Here is a 19,286-nt window from a genome sequence, read left to right as displayed (position 1 = left end):
TCCATCGACTTTCCTTTACATAATCGTACAGATTTAGGTCAAGACACGTAATCACCAATAAAATGAAGACAACCAGTTTAGCAAAGACTTATCATCCTAGAAATATTTTTAATCCTCATAACAAAGGGTTTGGGATTTATTCACGAATGACGAACGCACATTGATTGGCAAATTTTACAAACTTATTGGTCGAGTCAATCAAGCGAGTAAACAGCGATATTGGAAAGTTAACATACAAGACTATCATACATAAAATTTCGTTCTTGGTGTTAAATATATTTAAACTGCACCCAACACAATGACATAAAAGATTAAATGTATTTAACTACACCAATTTCAACATACCATGTTAACACATAACTCACTTAAATCACCACATTACATTTCCCGCTTTGACATTCGTAACTAACCACAACCCACCAATTCACTACATGAACGAACAACATGACCAAATTAACCCACTAATTTGTGACTCCGTTCTAGCTTCATTCCTCCAGACTAGCAAATATCATGAAACCATACAACCGCACAATCGGGAAAACTCATTCAATTTATACTCACACGACAAAATTTAACTTCATTTTCAAAACTTTTACTTTCATACTTTGGACTTGTGAATACATTTCTTAACATAAATCTTATAACAGAGCCGTCCATAGAATCCATTTACAGCTTACTACGAAACTCAAAATCAGATAAACTTAATTCAATTCCTTTAAACAATACAAGCTTAGGTGTCGACTCATATTTCATAATTTACGAGTTCATCTTATTCATTTCAATCCTATCTTTACTAATGAACGACTATTACCTCAACATCGAGGATTTTAGTTGCACTTCTTTACTCGCTTATATTCACACTAACACGACTACGGATTTAATCGGGGACCTTTTAGATAGTACACATTCCCTGGTGACGTCTCATCAAAGCATACGATTCGTACCATAAAGTAAAACAAGTAACTACAAATTAACTGTGTTCAATCAAATTTTTACTTCTTTATTATAGATCTATTTATCACAGGTTGCATGGTCACACAAAGTATAAGTACCAACTCAATTACATGTTAAATTTTAAAACGATTTATCACGTCATAAGAACTAGACAAGAGTCTAACCATATAGTCAATATAAGAAGATTATTAGTTTAGATCGGAGGCACACTATAAAATTCCCAGCTTAAACTCCTTACGGAACCATCGATCGTAAGTCATGAGTAATTAACTTAATATTGTAGAAGTCAAACAACCTAAATTACAATTGAGTATTAATAGTTATATGATTCACAATAACAACAAAATTACTTCCATATCACACATATGTTTAACACTTTAGAAACCATACCATTCAATTGTATCCATCAACTCAGTATAATTCATTTTCAGCAAAAATAAAAGATATCGCATAAACAACTTAAACATGTACATATACCATCATATAACTTGTAAAACATTATCTATGACAAAAGATTAGTAAGGTGAACAAGTTCTCTGGTTTGCACGGTTTGAACAAGTAGGCAACTCGCGGCTCAATTAAACGTAACTGTAACGACTATCATTTAAACATACGCATGACATGTGAATCATCAAAGGGTTATCTCATTATAATTCGATTTTCGAGAATATATTTCAAATATCGTAACTATATCGTAACTATATCAACTATATTTCAAATATCGTGACAATTGCAACAATCACCTTAGCATTTCATGACAATACAACTATGAACATATCCAATAAGGAACAACAACACTATTTTATTATCATATCATAAGTTTAGGTTCAACTGAAATAAATTAATGCAATGAAAGTAATATGTATAACTATAGGCACACAGACTCACATAAAAGACATGAGAACTCAGATGACATCCTACCTGTGTGAACATTTAGACATACTCATTACTACCATCCATGTGTAAACATTTAAACATAATTATTATAAATATTCACGCGAGTATATTAGAACAATCAAGTTAACATTTAACGCCACCAACTTTACCAAGATATGACAATATAGTTTTATATTTATATATATCCGACCACTATACAAATATGATGAACACACCAGAGATATTACAACATGCCAAACATATATAAAATATGCAACAACTGGACTCGTATAAAATATTTCACCCTCGATTAAGGATCAGATTAAGCTATTCAATTTCACACATACTATCATGCCAACAATGTTATAAACTAAACGTTAATTTTTTTTTATCACTTGTTAAGATACATAACCAATGAATATGTGTGCTACTATCATCATATAAGGACACTATAATTTCACATTAATAAGGCTCATGAAATAATCGAACAACTGTATGAAAACTCAACATAGAATTCACATTTTAAAAGTTATGATTCACGTTGTAACTTCCAAAAATCACGAATAAATAACCGTTCAACGAAAACTTGAGTTATATTACTTTTTATAACATACAGAGAGTTAATAATTCGTGAGAAAAAGAATGAGGTCCAAAGCTCAAGAATTCAATTTTTAAAGGATTTTACAACTCAGTTGGTCCAAACAAGTATGTGACAGCAATTGGTCCGAAACTTGGGTCAGTTTGCAAAACTTACCATTTAACATAGAGACATCAAGAATTTTCGTGGCTTATAAATCTGAAAACATATGCGAATCATCTGATCGATGGAGTTGGAACAATTTAAATGAGGATTTTTACAAAATCGTTGGTCAAAACATCACTGCACAGGAACTTCCTGACCACAGCCCACTAAAATATTTATTACTCCTAATCCGTATATCCTATAAGCATGAAACCAACGCCAAATGAACACTAACTCCCGAGGCTATCTCCCATAAAATTTTCATCCATAGGCAATAAACAGAAAAGAAATGGCAGTAAGGTCAATTAAAGAGTAAAATCAAACAAAACGAGTTTCAGCACTAGGTCATTCTTTACTATGTTATAAGCTCTTATGGGCATACTATGTATACCAACCCATCCCAACTTAAATCTCACAGTTTGTACTTACGTAAACATCTATCCCATAGAATCCCTTCGCATCTCGATCTACTCCTTACATCTAAATCACGATTGCTATGACTATAAACATGCAATTCAACAAAGTTGTTCGATTACTATCACAATACTATACTAGCATGGCTTCGGGATCACATAACCGCATATCGCTAGACATAATAGCACTATCAACACGTCATTCAACATCCATCCAGATAAATATCATCAATTCGCAATTATTTTCACGCTCACGATTACCAAAATCCAACACTTCATTGATTATCAACCTGAACACGAAAATTTATTTCTCATCTCCACAACATCATATGATCACGTCATCATTCATACAAAATACTTACCGTAACGTTGTCCCGCAATGGTAGAATATATGGGTCTCAAGGTTTACATCAACTCGATTATATCCAAGGTTTTCCTTCTAACTACCTCATTCACTCAATTTATCTCGGGTTACCTGGTTCAAAACTGAGAGGGCAAAAGAGCACGCATTAAGGGCGCCTTCTTAACCGCACCGTGAGCTCCTAACGCTTTATTCCCGTGGGTTCATTTTATTTAGACACATCCTACGTTCATTGGGTTCATTGGTTTAGGCCTGAGGATCGTTCGCTCCGATACCACTTTGTAACACCCCGATTTATAAAGGAGCCTCTAGCAAGACATTCCCTAATAAACCGGATCATTACCATCTCGGTTTCCCGAGGTAGTGAATAACAAATTAAACTCCAAGGCAAATTACATAATTTCTTTAACTTAACTTTTTACAAAACCTCATTTATATCAAATTACAAAGAACTAACATAAATAAAAGTGAAAGTCTTCTAAATGATGATCTAGCTACTAAGTCTTCCGATCCAGTGTCTCACGCCCATCAAGCTCCCATCCTATCTCATAAACCTGTCAAGTCTGCTCCCAATATTTGGATCATCACAGGTGTTCACGAATACACAGGTCAACCACGAGGTTGAGTAGGGAATACAATGAAACAACAAAATATGATATGCATGCTCCTCCGTCACCTCCACCTCCATCTCAACTCATATCTCATAACCCGAACGCCCACCATACCGATCCCCAGACTATATATCGACCGTAGCCGATCCGCCATTTCCAAGAGAGGACACCAGGGCAAGTCTGCGCAGAACCCGCCGGGCCTTATCACAACATCATCATCACCACACCACGTCACCACAACATCCTCCATCTCCAATGCATATGAATGCTCAAGAAATTAATGCAACACAATATGTATATCATTGAACTGGTAAATCATAGAATCATGCTAGGTTCTACCAATGTTGTGATAATATACTCAATACGATCAATTCAATCAAGCACATTCCAGGATATGAATCATAACATGAATCAACAACCACGAATCACGTCAACGTTCACAGTTTGGTCATATGTAACACAAACAAGTCAACACAATTCAACAACAACGATAATAAGTCAAGTGTATTTCCCTACCTTTTCGCAATCCAAGCACACAAGCAATCAATTATGATCCTTCACATATCCATCACCTACATAACATAATTATGTATAATTACCACCTACTCAATCAAATAATCATGCACATAACCTAGACTCATCATAGCTTAATAGGAATATCAACTTAAAGAACAAACATGATTTTTCCTTATTTTCCAGCACATGACAGACTCGGAATAAAATACATAACTAATTCCAGAAAAATCAAATTGATACAAGGCCAATTGGATTGGAACCCCATGAGTCTTATCTACAAATTATATCTAACGTGTTTGTCTCAAATTCCAAACTTATCAAGAGTCTTCAGACTGATTTCCAAAAACTGACAGAAACCGTCGCATAAAAAGTATTGATTCATAAAACGAGTTTAAAACATTATTTTGCAGAAATTCCAAATCCTATTATCATCTAGACTATACAAAGATGATGTATGAAGAAGCCTCATAACTGAATCGACATAAAATTAGGGTTTCAACTCATTTTCCACAACCAAATCAGATTCGCGGACTTTTCAGCGACATGTTCATAAATAAATCACCTAGGACAAACCATAAAGAATTTGACTACGAGATTTTATATGCATAAACTAGACATCAAATAAACAGGACTCTCTTTTCAAACTTTTTGAAGACGAATACTTTAAAACAGTATAAACAATGGAATGAAATCGACTTACAAACAGGGAAATCGAATTAGGTTGGAATCGATGAGAAATCTTCAATCAATTGAAAGGCTCGACAATCCTTCTTCCTCTCCCTTTCTCTAGGTTTAGAAATGGTTTTATGAATGATAAAATGAAAAGAGGGGAGAGGGAGAGCGGCTCTTAGATTAGGTTTAGGGTAAATGGTGGTTACATGTTCCGGGTAGGGCAAATGGGTTAAACGGGTATGGTCGTTGGGTAAATGTAGATGGGTAATTCTTGACCCAAAAGACAAAATGTGATGTAGCCCGACTCAACATATACGATATAAACCCGACTTAATAACATTCACGATATTACGATGCAACCAATATAAAATGTATAATACTAATATATAATAATATCCGTTTAATTAATTATATAAAATACGGGGTATTACATTTACTCAGTTATTTTCACGGCTCAATTAAACGTAACTATAACGACTTTCATTTAAACCAATGTATATCATGTGAATCATAAAAAGGGTTATCCCATTATAATTGCTAATATAATTATCATAACAATCTCTATTAGAACATAATTGATAATAACGACTCGAGAATATAGATATGTCAAATGTCGTGTTAAACAATTTCCTTTATATCACGCCCATACAATTGCAAGAATCACTTTAGCATTTTATGACAATATAATAACGAACATATTCAATAATGAATACAACACGGTTTATTTTCATGTTATAGGCTGGGGTCCTACTGAAATAATTTAATGAAATGAAAGTTATGAGTATAACTATAGGCACACAAACTCAAATGAAAGACATTAGAACTAAGAGGCATCCTATATGTGTGAACATTTAGACATAATTATTATAATTGTTCATGCAAGTGTATAATTAGAATAATCAAATTATCATTTAACGCTATCACCTTTACCAAGATATGACAATGTAGTTTTATATTTATATATATATATCCGACCATTATGCAAATATGATGAACGCACTAGAAATATTAAAACATGCCAAATGTATATAACGTATGCAAGCTTTCTCGGCCTCAAACAACGAATCCGAATACGAGGCGGTGATAACTGGAGTCGAGCTAGCTAGAGCTGCCGGGGCGGAGCACATCATTTTGAAAACAGATTCACTTTTAGTGGCTAATCAAATTAGAGGAGAGTACGAGACTCGAGACGACGGGATGGTAAGATACCTGGAAAGGGTAAAAGCTGACACTTCAAAATTGAAATCCTTTCAAATACAATGCATTCCCAGGTCTGAGAACAACCGAGCCGACGCTCTCTCAAAGCTTGCCAGTTCAACCATCAAGAATGTCAGTCGAACCGTGCTGGTGGACATCAGGAATGCCAAAAGCATTACTGAGACCGTCGGCATGGTGGGCGACATAGAGGCCGAGACAACGTGGATGACTCCGATAATGAAGTACAAACTGATGAATGAATTACCGGAGGACCGCAGTCTCTCACGAGAAGATAAAGAGGATCGCAGCAAGGTACTTGGTGTTTGAAGGAGAATTATACAGGAGGTCCGTGATAAGGCCACTCTTGAAATGTGTCGGCCCAACCGACGCGGAGCTAATACTGACAGAAATTCACGAAGGCATCTGTGGTCATCACATGGGGGCAAGAACACTAGCCCATAAAGCTCTCCGAGCCGGCTACTTCTGGCCCACCATGCTTGAGGATTCCAGAGCCAAAACCAAAAAGTGCAACAACTGTCAAATGCATGCCCCGGTGATACATGCACCTTCCCGAGACCTGCAGCCGGTACTTAGTCCCCTTCCTTTTTCACAGTGGGGGGTGGATCTACTAGGGCCATTTCCAACGGCATCCGGAGGAAGAAAGTACTTGATTGTCGCCGTTGACTACTTCACCAAATGGGTTGAAGCTGTAACGGTACTGTGGACAGCGGGCCGCCCACGGGGGCGCTTGGTGAAAACGAAACAAGCGTTTGCATTTTGTATGGAGTCGCCACCAATTTTTATGGGAAATTGGAACCGTTCGAATACCTCGTGTCATGTCAAGACACAAAGTAGTGACATGAACACTAAGCAATCGTTACCCTTAGCATTCTATGTCTAGAATGACTCTCGTGGATGCCAATGAACACGGGTGCTCACGGAGATCTGGAGTAAGGGGTGAGGGTACGTATTAGGAAGCTCTTTTGATCGAACACCTAATCCCGCCCGCCTCGATAGCGGCCTCTACTAATGATTAGGGAAGCTATTCGTACTCGATATATCGTCGGCTATATGCATGCAATGCAACATCCAAGTTTTAACCCTAGCATGTGAGAATTAGACTAAGTCGGTTGACACGTAATTAGCATACAATTGGGTCGAAGTAGGATTTAATATTGATTTACATGTGAAAGCATACAAACAATAAAAGAAATACAATAATGAAAATACAATAATGAAAATTACAATAATTACAACGGAATAGGCGATTTATGTCGAAAATACCTTTAAAACGGATAATTTGGGAAAAAGAGATAAAAGAATAAATAACGAACAGAACAGAAAGTGATAATACGGATAATAGTTAATTAATACGTAGCCTAATTAATTACGTCAAAGCAGAAAAGGAGTTCAGAGGCAGAACTCATCCTGGAACAGGCGCAGCAGGACTGCGCCCTTTGGAATAGGCGCAACGATCATTGCGTGCTTCCAAGGGTGAATTCTCGGGCGTGAAGTTTAACTACAAACCGTTAATGTCGATTGGTAAATTTAATGATTGATTGATAATATTTACTCGGATGAAAGTGATTAACAGATTATTTGACATATGAATGGGTCATAAAAGCAGTAAAGCATGAATGAGACGGATGCAAACGAATTAATTTCATGATGGAACGATGTTAATGAATGAGTCCTCTATTGAAATCGATTAACTAACATTAGATACGATGAATTAATGACGAATATGACAAAAGACAGATTAAAACTATGTCAATGACGAATTCCAGAAACTCAATATGAACAAATTGAATTTCTACAACCCGGGTTTGAATTTAATGACGAAAAACCCGCAAATATGATTTATAAGGGATTTAAGTCGGATTAAAGATGATTAAAGCATATTAATGAATGATGAATTATATGACACAATATACATGTGAATTATCAGAAACGATTATATCAAAGAATTAACGGACGAGCGAATAATAAACAAAAAAGAAACGAATTACAGAGGACGAGGAAGAAGAAAAGAAGCGAGAATCATGCGGCCTCACAAAGAGGCGCGGCGGAGAATCGCGCTCCTTCGAAGAGGCGCAGCAGTTGCTGCGTCTTTTCTCGACGTCTGTCTACTGGAAATCCGTAAAAAGGAGTTTTAAAGCACGGTTTTAGAAATCGGTTTTAATGGTGTTTTCGACATAAATCTTACAATGGTGATACGAAAAGATAAAATACAATAAATAAAGAGAATTATTACACCCTCAGACTTACATGTTGACGGAACGAGATGAACTAAGATATCGACTAGTGAATGCTCGACGCGAATGCAAGAAGAGTGCCCTCGTAAGAGGAAAACGATTGATTATTTAAAGTTGATTGAGTGTAGTTGGTCAAATTGGTCGGTCATGCAACGGAGAGGTCGGTACCGGAAGATCCGAGCTTACGTGGTCGGAAGTCCAAGCACGTAGGCGCCAATTAGTAAGAACGAAGTCTAGAATGCAAAGGGAGAAGAGAAGGGCGGACACTCGCGTGAGAAATATGAGGAGCGAAGGCTCCTATTTATACTAATCACGCGACGAAATTATGGTAAGACTAGGATACGGAAGGAAAGATCCGGAAATAACCGACTTAGGTTAAAACACGGAAACTTGGACAAAAAGAAAGCCCTGGGAAAAGGCGCAGCAGAGCTGCGTCCCTTGGAAGAGGCGCAACCTCTTGCGTCCTTTCCGGGTAGGTTCCTCTGCGCGTAGAAAACGCGTTTGACAGCCTGTCGTATTTTAGGCATAACTTTCTCTACAAGACTCGGATTAAGGTGATTTCGGTGGCGTTGGAAAGCTAAAAGAAAGATCTAGAACTTTATGTGAAATAGGCCTGACCCAAAAAAGTCGTTATGACCTCGTAAAATGGGCCTAAAGCTCGGGTTGTCAATTTAACTAAATGAAATGCACATTTTGTAATGTAAACTTTAAGTTTAGCCTAATGAAGTGACATGTGACCCAAAATGAGATATAATCTCAACATTTGTGACATCCTAACCTTAGGTAGACAAGCACATTGCTTTGACTCGGGATTTGACGGTTTTTAGGAAATGAAGACGGTTTTTGACCCGGACTCCAAATGTACTCTAATTACTGTCAAAACGACCGTATCGGCGCGTAGATGACAATTAAGAGGTAGACATTAATGTTTGAGCAATCACTTGACGATAAACTTACGAACTGTCACAAATCGTTCCGCGTACCAAACATGCGGCCCAATCATCACCGGGTGGTTTGCGAGAGGTGTAGAAACGAGGTGTCTACAGGTACCTGCCAAGACCACGGCGGCCGTAAGAAAGGTAATCTGGGAAAATGTCATAACTCGTTTTGGGTTACCCCAAGTCATGGTATTTGACCACGGCCGAGAGTTTTGGAGTGACACAATAATGAACTGGTTGGAGGAACTTGGTATCAAATTTGCATACTCCTCCGTCTGCCACCCACGAGCAACGGACAAAGTGAGGCGACCAATAAAACAATCCTCAACGGTTTGAAGAAGACAGTTGAAGACCTAAAGGGAAGATGGGCCGATGAACTACCCGACGTCCTGTGGTCCCTCCGGACCACGGAGAAAGAAGCAACGGGGTACAGTCCATTCCACTTAGTCTACGGATCTGAAGCAGTCCTGCCAATTGAAGCAGCGGTGCCAACATTCAGAACGGCCACCTTTAACCCGGTTGAAAATGAGGAAGGTCTGAAAGCCTCCCTAGACCTGGTCGAAGAAAGTCGGGATACAGCACGCCTCAACTTGGCAGTATACCAAAACCGAATGAGAAGAGCCTACAACCGAAGAGTCCACAAAAGGGACTTAAAAGTAGGAGATCTAGTCCTAAGAAAGTCAGCCGCCACCAACAAAGGTAACATTCATGGTAAATTGACGGCTAACTGGGAAGGTCCCTACAAAGTGGTTGAAGAAATGAGGCCGGGTACATACCGGCTGACAGACATGGAGGGTGTGCCTTTGATGAGCCATTGGAACACTGACAATCTCAGGAAATACTTTGTATAGCGGCGGAGGTGTCCAAGACAATTATTGGCACCCCGAAGCGTGTTTATATCTAATAAAGAATCATCCAAGTTTTCCATCAAAGTGTTTATCCCCTCCGTAGTCATATCGAGGTAGACGCCACGGCCCAAGCCGGGCAGTCACCCCAAGAAGTAGACGCCACGGCGATCACAACCAGCATGAGCTTGATACTCGCGAAAGCGACCAACATGCCTTAGGAACGTATAAGTACAGTTGAGACGCAATTCTAGCCGCCTCGGCCAACCGAAGGCCTGGCAGAGGAAGCGATCAATATGTCTACAGATACGAACGCTGTCGAGCCGTAACCTCTAGCCGCCTCGGCCAACCGATGGCCGGGCAGGGGACACAACGGTCGATACGCTAACATGTTTACAACGGCGGTTGGAAACGCAAATCGGACGCCTCGGCCAGACCGAGAGTGAAAGAGGAAGCGACCAACATGCTAACATGTTTAAGGAAAAAGACGTTAAACACAGTTGAGATACGCATTCTAACTGCCTCGGCCAGGCCGAAGGTAAAAACGAAAAAGCGCTCAATTAATAACGCAAGAAGACAAGTGAAGGATTGTGATCAAAACCCCGGCCAAGCCGAGGGCCAATAAACAAGCTTTATTAAAAAATGATTACAAGTAAGGAGAATACAGACGACGGCCGTCCCCATAGGGATAAGCCAAAACACAACCTACCAAAGTTTTACAAAATACAAGGAAAAGAAAAGCAAAAGGTTACAGACATATCATTTGAAGCGCCAAAAGATGGCAGGGAGGAAAGGCTTAATAATTGGCCCCCGAACAGCTGAAACTATCCGAGATGCCGGGTGAACCTGGTGACGACCGCCCGTCTCCCTATGCCTGTTGCTGCTTGCCATCAGCAACGTTAGCAGCATCGTCTTTGGTAGGCGACCTAGAAGCTGTCTTGGCAGCCTCAGCTGTCTTGGCAGCCTCAGCAGCCTCAGCTGCCTTCATTCTCTCAGCTTCCTCCTTGGCCGCCCTAGCCTTCTCAGCAAGGGCCGCCTTCTCCGCGGCCTCCTCTTCCTTCTTCTTCACCCTCGCCTCCTCAGCGGCCTTCGCCTCCGCGGCCTTCTCCTTAGCTTCGAGCTTGTCATCAAGCAGCTCGTCAAATTTTTGCCACGGAAAGGAGCCATCAAGAGGAAAGAGCTCCCCAATCACTTCCCTGGCAGCTTCTTCGGCCAGGTCCGTGTGGGCGCACATGTTAGGAAGAATCTCGCGTTGGAGCGTCTCAATGTCCTCCTCCCTCTGGGCGATGATAGCATCCTTATTCCGGACCACCTTCCCCTGGGCCTGAAACATGCCCTTCCATTCGTCCCTCTTCTGAGCATTAAAGTCAGCGACTTTCTGAAGGTGGTCACTGACACGTCTGTCGCGTACCTGTCAAAAATAAACCAACTGGTTCCAACTAACTAATATAGCTAGGGAAGTCGGGTCGAATCCACAGAGAGGTAGGAATTTGTCTGCTAAACTAGGTTCGCCAAGGTAACCAATTTGGGGTTTTTTAAAATGTGATTCTAAACTAACAGAGTAAGGAAAAGAGAAATAAAAGGAGGAGTTAACAGATAAAAGAGAATAGCTAAGACAAGCGGTTCGCCATAATCATCTGGTCGAGTAATCTAGGTCCCAGGTCAATGCAGTACGGTCTAAAGGGTAGCGAACGTCACCTTTCGGTCCTTAATTCACCCTAAAGTGTAAACAGTTTAACTTTCGCCCTCGCTGCAATACTCTATTATTCGCTACTGGTCTCCCTCTTCCAACCGTTCGGTCCAGGTCAAGGTCCACCAAGGATAAGGGTCTAATTGCGTCGACTCAATTAGGCAATTACAGTTATTTGTAGCATTTAAACAACAAAGACGGTACCGGTATTAACCTAGTAAATCGATTACTCTCCCTTCAAATCATGGGTCCCCTATAAACTTAGCATAGGGAATTAGCTACTCATAATCATCAGATTAGCAATAACAATAACCAAACAATTAAAACCAAACATGATGAATAATCTAATTGATTGAACGATTATAAAATAAAGAGAGAAAAGGAATTAAAAACAATAAATACGATAAAGAAGTAAATTAAATTGATAATACCGAATTCGAGTAGCAAGGTAGAGAATAGAATTCCCAAGAACAGTGACAAAAGTAACAGATGAAAATGTACGTCGTAAAGGAGATCCCAGCAACGTAGTGTTCTCCTCAGTCTTATACTGAAAAATTGTCTTAAACCTAATCTATGGACTGATTACAAAAGCCCATAAAGGATTAGGCGGAAATAAACTAAAAGCACACGAAAACCCCTCGATCGAGTAAGATTATTACTCGATCGAACGCCAAGTCCCTCGATCGAGCTAGGACATCCTCGATCGACTCCTAAGCTGGTCGATCGACCAATCTTGAGTGTGTAAAGCATTCGATCGAGTACTAAAGCACTCGATCGAGCTATATAGGCGCATCAGGATTTGAATATCTTCCTTAACTTCAGCTCATACGTCCTCTAAGTGTAAGATTCCTAAGCTCCGGCTCCTTATTTCCCATGAATGCATACAATTGGGACAATTAAGGCTCGATTTAGCTCCTCCTCGGTCAATTCCTACAAATTACAATAAACGGACCAAAGTAGAACATTCGGGGGTATTTGTAGCCAGATGCTACATAAAAAGCACAGAAATGCGTGTAAAAATGAGGTGAAAACCTTATATATAAGACACGCATCAAATCTCCCCAAACCAAACCTTTGCTTGTCCCCAAGCAAATATGAATGCAACTAAGGGTGAACAATAGAACGGGACCAACGCATCAGCTACAAATCATCCACTAGAACCAATTTAATGCAACAAAATGACAAAGTAGCAACTGAAGAGTGCAAACGAGTTAAATTAATGTTTCAAGCTTACTGAACCGTCGACCTTGCAAGACTCAAAGATGTCGGACTCTCACGGGTCACTAGTCACTCAAAATCAGGTACAGGGTGAGTATATATGTGAGAGATAGGGAAGAATCAGACACTCACCTAACTCGACCTATAAGAACATGCATGCAATTGATATGAATAAAGTCTCTACAACCGTACATACGCATTCCAACCATACTAGTGACCAAGACACGTGCCGAGGACTTACATTTCGGGTTAGTGAGGTAATGGGTAAGAAGGGGCTAAAATGAATTTGGATATGTGGGGTTAATAGCTAGGCTAGCAACAACGAATTCCAAATATAGACTGCATCCCAACTTCATACTCATAACAGCCAGATGAAACGGTGCAAAATTATGCACTAAACTCACGGAACCAAAAAGTCGTCAACTCCCCATAAAATATATATAAGGCATGGGAGCGTGAAACATTGTGCAATTCTCATTCTTTTTCATTCCTCTTTTTTTGAATTTTTCTTGTCTTTTTCTGTTTTTTTTTTCGCTTTCTTTCCTTTCGTTTTTTTTTTCTCGTTCCATTTTTTCAACAATTCAACACATTTGTTTTTCTTTCTTTCCCTTCAATTCTTCCACCATCTTCTGAAATCAGATGAAATAACCATATTGCAATAAAACATACCAAGAACTACTCGTTACTAGCTCAGCTAGGGTAGGAAAAATTATAGAAAGTAGTTGATGGGACAAAAAGGCAATTTGGCTATGTGAGGCTCATGGGTAGAATGAAATAAGGGGAACCGCCTCTCCTAACACGTGTCACCATCCACAGACCGAATGCATACAGGTATTAAGAAGACTAGACTCATGCTTGTGCAAATTAATGTTACATGTCTTAAAGAGAGTACTACTCACCTCCTAAATGAAACCGGCCATGAATGTCACCAGTTTGATAAGCTCTAACCTCAGAATGTATTGTAGCTTGCCGACAAAAAGAATCAAGTCTATTCGTTCAGATAAGAGAGAAACAAAAACTCGTAGATTATGCACATAAACATGCCAGCTAAATGTCAAGAATATGCCAGGCTCAAGTAAGGATTCAAAGTAGCGTCAATGTTCAAACGTTCCGACTCAATTTTAAACATGAAAATTTTGAAAATTTTTGAATTTTTTTATGATTTTTATATGATTTTTTGGAATTAATTAAAACAACAGTGCATGCGGAAATAAATAAACGTGCAAGCAAAAATGCAAGAAACATGCAGACACAGATATGGATGCATACCTCCCCAAACCAAACCGTACAATGCCCTCATTGTACCAAAAATAGGGAAAGAAATGCAAACTGAAAAGAAGGGAGAAGTGGAGTCGGAAGACTTACAAAACGTCATATAACGGGACCTCCCCAAACCGACCACGAACATGGGAGGTCAAAGAAAGTCAAACAAGTGGCTTTGTAGACGTAAAGCAATGTGGAGGTTATAACTACTCGATCGAGCGCCGAATGTACTCGATCGAGTGAGCCAGTGTATTGGAAGGGCTCGATCGACTGACGACCCACTCGTTCGAGTGAGCACGGGTAGGGATCTGGTCGATCGAGGACATCATCCCTCGATCGAGTAGCAGCCGCATCAGAAAGTGCTCGATCGAACACAAAAATCCTTCGATCGAGTACCTTAACCTGCAAAAGACGCATAAAAGCAAGGAAGGCACAAAAATTGTTCATAAAGCAGCGTCTAATGTTTAACGTAAAACGAAAGGAAAAACAAATAGTTCAACAAAAGTACAAATAAAACTGTCCGGGCTGCCTCCCGGAGAGCGCTGGTTTAAGAGGTCCCGCACGACCTTTCTGGTATCAAGTAACTGGCGCGTCGAGCTCGTCGAAGAGCAACACTTCAACGCGGTTGTCGCTTCACTCGCCTCATGGTAATGCTTCACATACTGGCCATTCACCTTGAATCTGTGGCCCTCGGAATCTTCAAGCTCCACGGATCCAAATTTGGTAACAGCTGTCACCGTGTATGGACCACTCCATCCGGATTTCACTTGCCGGAAATAGTCTCAAACGGGCATTGAACAAAGAACACCTTCGCCCCACATGAAACTCCCGAGGTAAGATTCTCTTGTCATGCCATCTCTTCGTCTTTTCCTTGTAAATGCGCGAGCTGTCATAGGCATTAAGCCTAAACTCTTCCAATTCATCTAGCTGCAAAAGACGATTCTGACCACACAATTTAGGATCATAATTAAGCTCACGAATTGCCCACCAGGCCTTGCATTCCACTCAACAGGGTAAGTGACACGATTTCCCATAAACTAACCTATAAGGTGATGCACCAATCGGTGTCTTAAAGGCAGTTCTATAAGCCCATAATGTGTCATCTAGCTTAAGACTCCAGTCTTTCCGTGATTTAGAAACTACCTTAGACAAGATCTCTTTCAGCTCACGATTAGAGACCTCTACCTGACCACTAGTTTGGGGATGATACCCCAAACCACGCCGGTGTTGGACACCAACTCTAGACAGTATGGAAGTGAGTTTCTTTTCCTTAAAATGCATCCCCCCGTCACTAATGACGACCCTAGGGACACCAAAACGGGGGAATATGATCTTTTTGAACATCTTTATCACGGTCTTACCATCACAATGGGGTGAAGCAATTGCCTCAACCCATTTTGACACATAGTCTACAGCTACTAAAATGTACCTGTTACCTTTACCGACGGAACGGTCCTTGGAAATCAATGCCCCAGACATCGAAAACCTCAACCTCTAGGATGCCGTTTTGTGGCATCTCATGTCTCTTCGAAATGTTCCCGATCGTTGGCATGCATCACAAGTCGAAACAAAAGACTTGGCGTCGCAAATAAGGAGGGCCGGAGAAACCAGATCGAAGTACCTTAGCCACGGTGCGCGATGGACCGTGGTGACCACCATATGAAGAGGAGTGACAGCCTTCCAAGACTATTTTGGTCTCCCACTGCGGAATACACCGTCTGTAGAGACCGTCTCGCACATTCCTTAAACAAGTAAGGGTCATCCTGTAAATCTTTAGCGTTATACGTAAAACGCTTCTTTTGCTTGATGAGAAAGGTCAAAGGCGGCAGCTTGCCACCGACAACGGTTAGCTATGTCTGCATACCAAGGTTCCTGGTCAACAATAGACGATATAACAAAGAATTAAAGAATCGTCAGGGAAAGAATCATCAATGGGTAGAGAATCTTCCCCTTCTTGTCGCATCGGCCGCGACAAGTGATCGCCACAACGTTCTCGGCTCCTTTCTTATCCTTAATCTGCAGTCAAACTCCTGAAGAAGGAGTATCCATCTCAGTAGCCGCGGTTTGGCCTCCTTCTTAGCAAGGAGATGCCTCAAAGCTGCATGGTCAGTAAAGACAGTGACTTCTGACCCAACTAAATAGGTACGAAACTTTTCTAAGGCATAAACTACAGCTAACAGCTCCTTCTCAGTGGTAGTGTACTTCACTTGAGCCTCATCCAGAGTTCGGCTCGCATAGTAGATAGCATTCAAGGCCTTGTCTTTCCTCTGGCCTAGCACCGCTCCTAGTGCATAGTCACTCGCGTCGCACATGATCTCGAACGGTAAGTCCCAGTTGGGAGGCTGTATGATCGGCGCAGAGACTAAGGCCTGCTTTAACCTGTTAAAAGCGAAAGACAAGCGTCGAGAAACACAAAAGGGGCATCCTTAAGCAACAAATGTAAGTGGTTTAGCAATTTTGGAGAAGTCCTTGATAAACCGGCGATAAAAGCCAGCGTGACCAAGGAAGCTCCTCACCCCCTTAACATTAACAGGAGGTGGTAATTGCTGAATCACTTCCACCTTTGCTTTGTCAACTTCTATTCCCCTATCGGAAACTAAGTGCCCTAAGACAACTCCCTCGTTGACCATAAAGTGGCACTTCTCCCAGTTCAGCACAAGATTAACCTCAATACAAATACCGCAACACTTTCTCAAGGTTAGACAGACAGTTAGAAAAATCACTTCCATATACACTAAAGTCATCCATAAAAACTTCCATGATAGACTCAATATACTCTGAAAATATCCCCATCATACACCTTTGGAAGGTGGCAGGGGCATTACACAAACCAAAAGGCATTCTGCGATACGCAAAAACGCCTTTAGGACAAGTAAATGTAGTCTTGGCCTGATCATCTGGGTGGATAGGGATCTAAAAGAACCCTGAGTACCCGTCTAAATAGCAGAAAAATTTATGAGAAGCTAACCTTTCTACCATTTGATCAATAAAAGGAAGGGGAAAGTGATCTTTCTTGGTGGCGGCATTCACTGTCAGAATCTATGCACATCCGCCAACCAGTCACTACTCGGGTAGGTATTAATTCATTCTTCTCATTCTTAACTACGGTTGTCCCTCCTTTCTTCTGGGGACTACCCAGACCGGGCTTACCCATCTAGAATTACCTACGAATAAATAATACCGCATCCAAAAAGCCTTCATTACCTCGGCCATCACAACATCCTCGCATCTTCCGGTTCAGCCGACGCCGACCCCCGTCTCGCAAGGTTTGTGGTCCTCCTCCACTTCTATCCCGTGCATACAAATATCGGGACTAATCCCCGTGATATCATCCAGTGAATAGCCCATTGCTTTCCTGTTTTTCTTAAAACACTAACGAGAGAAGTCACCATCATCACTAAGCTTGGCACTAACAATGACCGGATACTTTTGCTCCGTATCGTCTAGAAAGGCATATTTAAGATGAGATGGGAGAGGCTTACGTTCCGGTACCTTTACCTCAATGGAGCAAAGAGTGCTGATCATTTGTTCCACCTGCTCTCCCTCATGCTCATCTAAATCATCAACAAGCAAATCCAATGCAGCGTCATCGTCCTCCGGGCTATCTCGCACACTCATCAAAAAGCATGAGAGCTTCCAAAGTGAGTCCTTCATAAAAGAACCCGACCGAAGTCATAAATAGACTCATCAATGATATCGATCAATAACAAGTGTCCTCTATCATTGGGTGGGCTAAAATCTTGGCAAATCGAATGTGATAGCGTCATCCCCTCTCGCAAGAGTCGACGCCCTTGTCTAACATCAATAACGGCCCCAACTGTACAAAGGAACGGTCTTCCTAAAATAATTTGGGTCCGGTGTCCTCGCTATATCCAAAACAATGAAGTTGATCGGGATGTATAGCTTGCCTATTTTCACAGCACATCCTCCAAGACACCTAAAGGTCTCCTAACGAGATCTATCACCATCCGTAGGGTAATGTTAGTCACCTTGAAGTGACTCATCTTCAATTTCTTGCAGACGGGAAGGGGCATGACACGACACGGCACCTAAATCACAGAGGGCCTTATCAATAACCATATTACCTATGACACGTAATAGAAAAGCTGCCCGGTCTTTCATTTTTGGAGGGGCCTTATTTAACAAAGAATAGTTACTAGACTCTTCCATAAATGAAATCGTCTCAAATTCGCTCAAATTTCTCTTACGCGTCACGATATCCTTCATAAACTTAGCGTAAGTGGGCACTTGAGTAACAAGTTCGGAGAAAGGAACAGTTACCTGGAGGTTCTTCACGATGTCCACGAACTTACCGTACTGTTGCTCGATCCTTGCGTCCTTCAGACGACTCGGGAAGGGCACCCTGGTAGCGATGAGTGGTCCCGCAACCTTTCCTTTACCCCTATCCATTCGTGACGTCTCCACAGCAGGGGAAGATGACACGGTGGCGGTATTAGATAATAAATTAGGATTCCCGCCACTTACAGCACTGGGTCGAACACTTTTACTGGTCGATCGACCCGTTTCTTCTTCAATTTCATTCGATCGACCAGTCTTGATACTCGATCGAACGTTTTCCTCAGCATAGTTACTCGATCGACCAACCTGGAGTTCTGTACTTCTCGATCGACCGCCATAGTCACTCGATCGAGTGACTGGATGATTAGAACCGCTCGATCGAGTAGATGAGTTGCTCGATCGAGTGGTCACTGCACACGCAGCAAGTATTTCCTGC

Source organism: Silene latifolia, chromosome X (genome assembly GCF_048544455.1).
Source record: "Silene latifolia isolate original U9 population chromosome X, ASM4854445v1, whole genome shotgun sequence".
In the NCBI taxonomy this organism is placed as follows: domain Eukaryota; kingdom Viridiplantae; phylum Streptophyta; class Magnoliopsida; order Caryophyllales; family Caryophyllaceae; genus Silene; species Silene latifolia.
Note: the sequence above shows the minus strand (reverse complement) of the source record.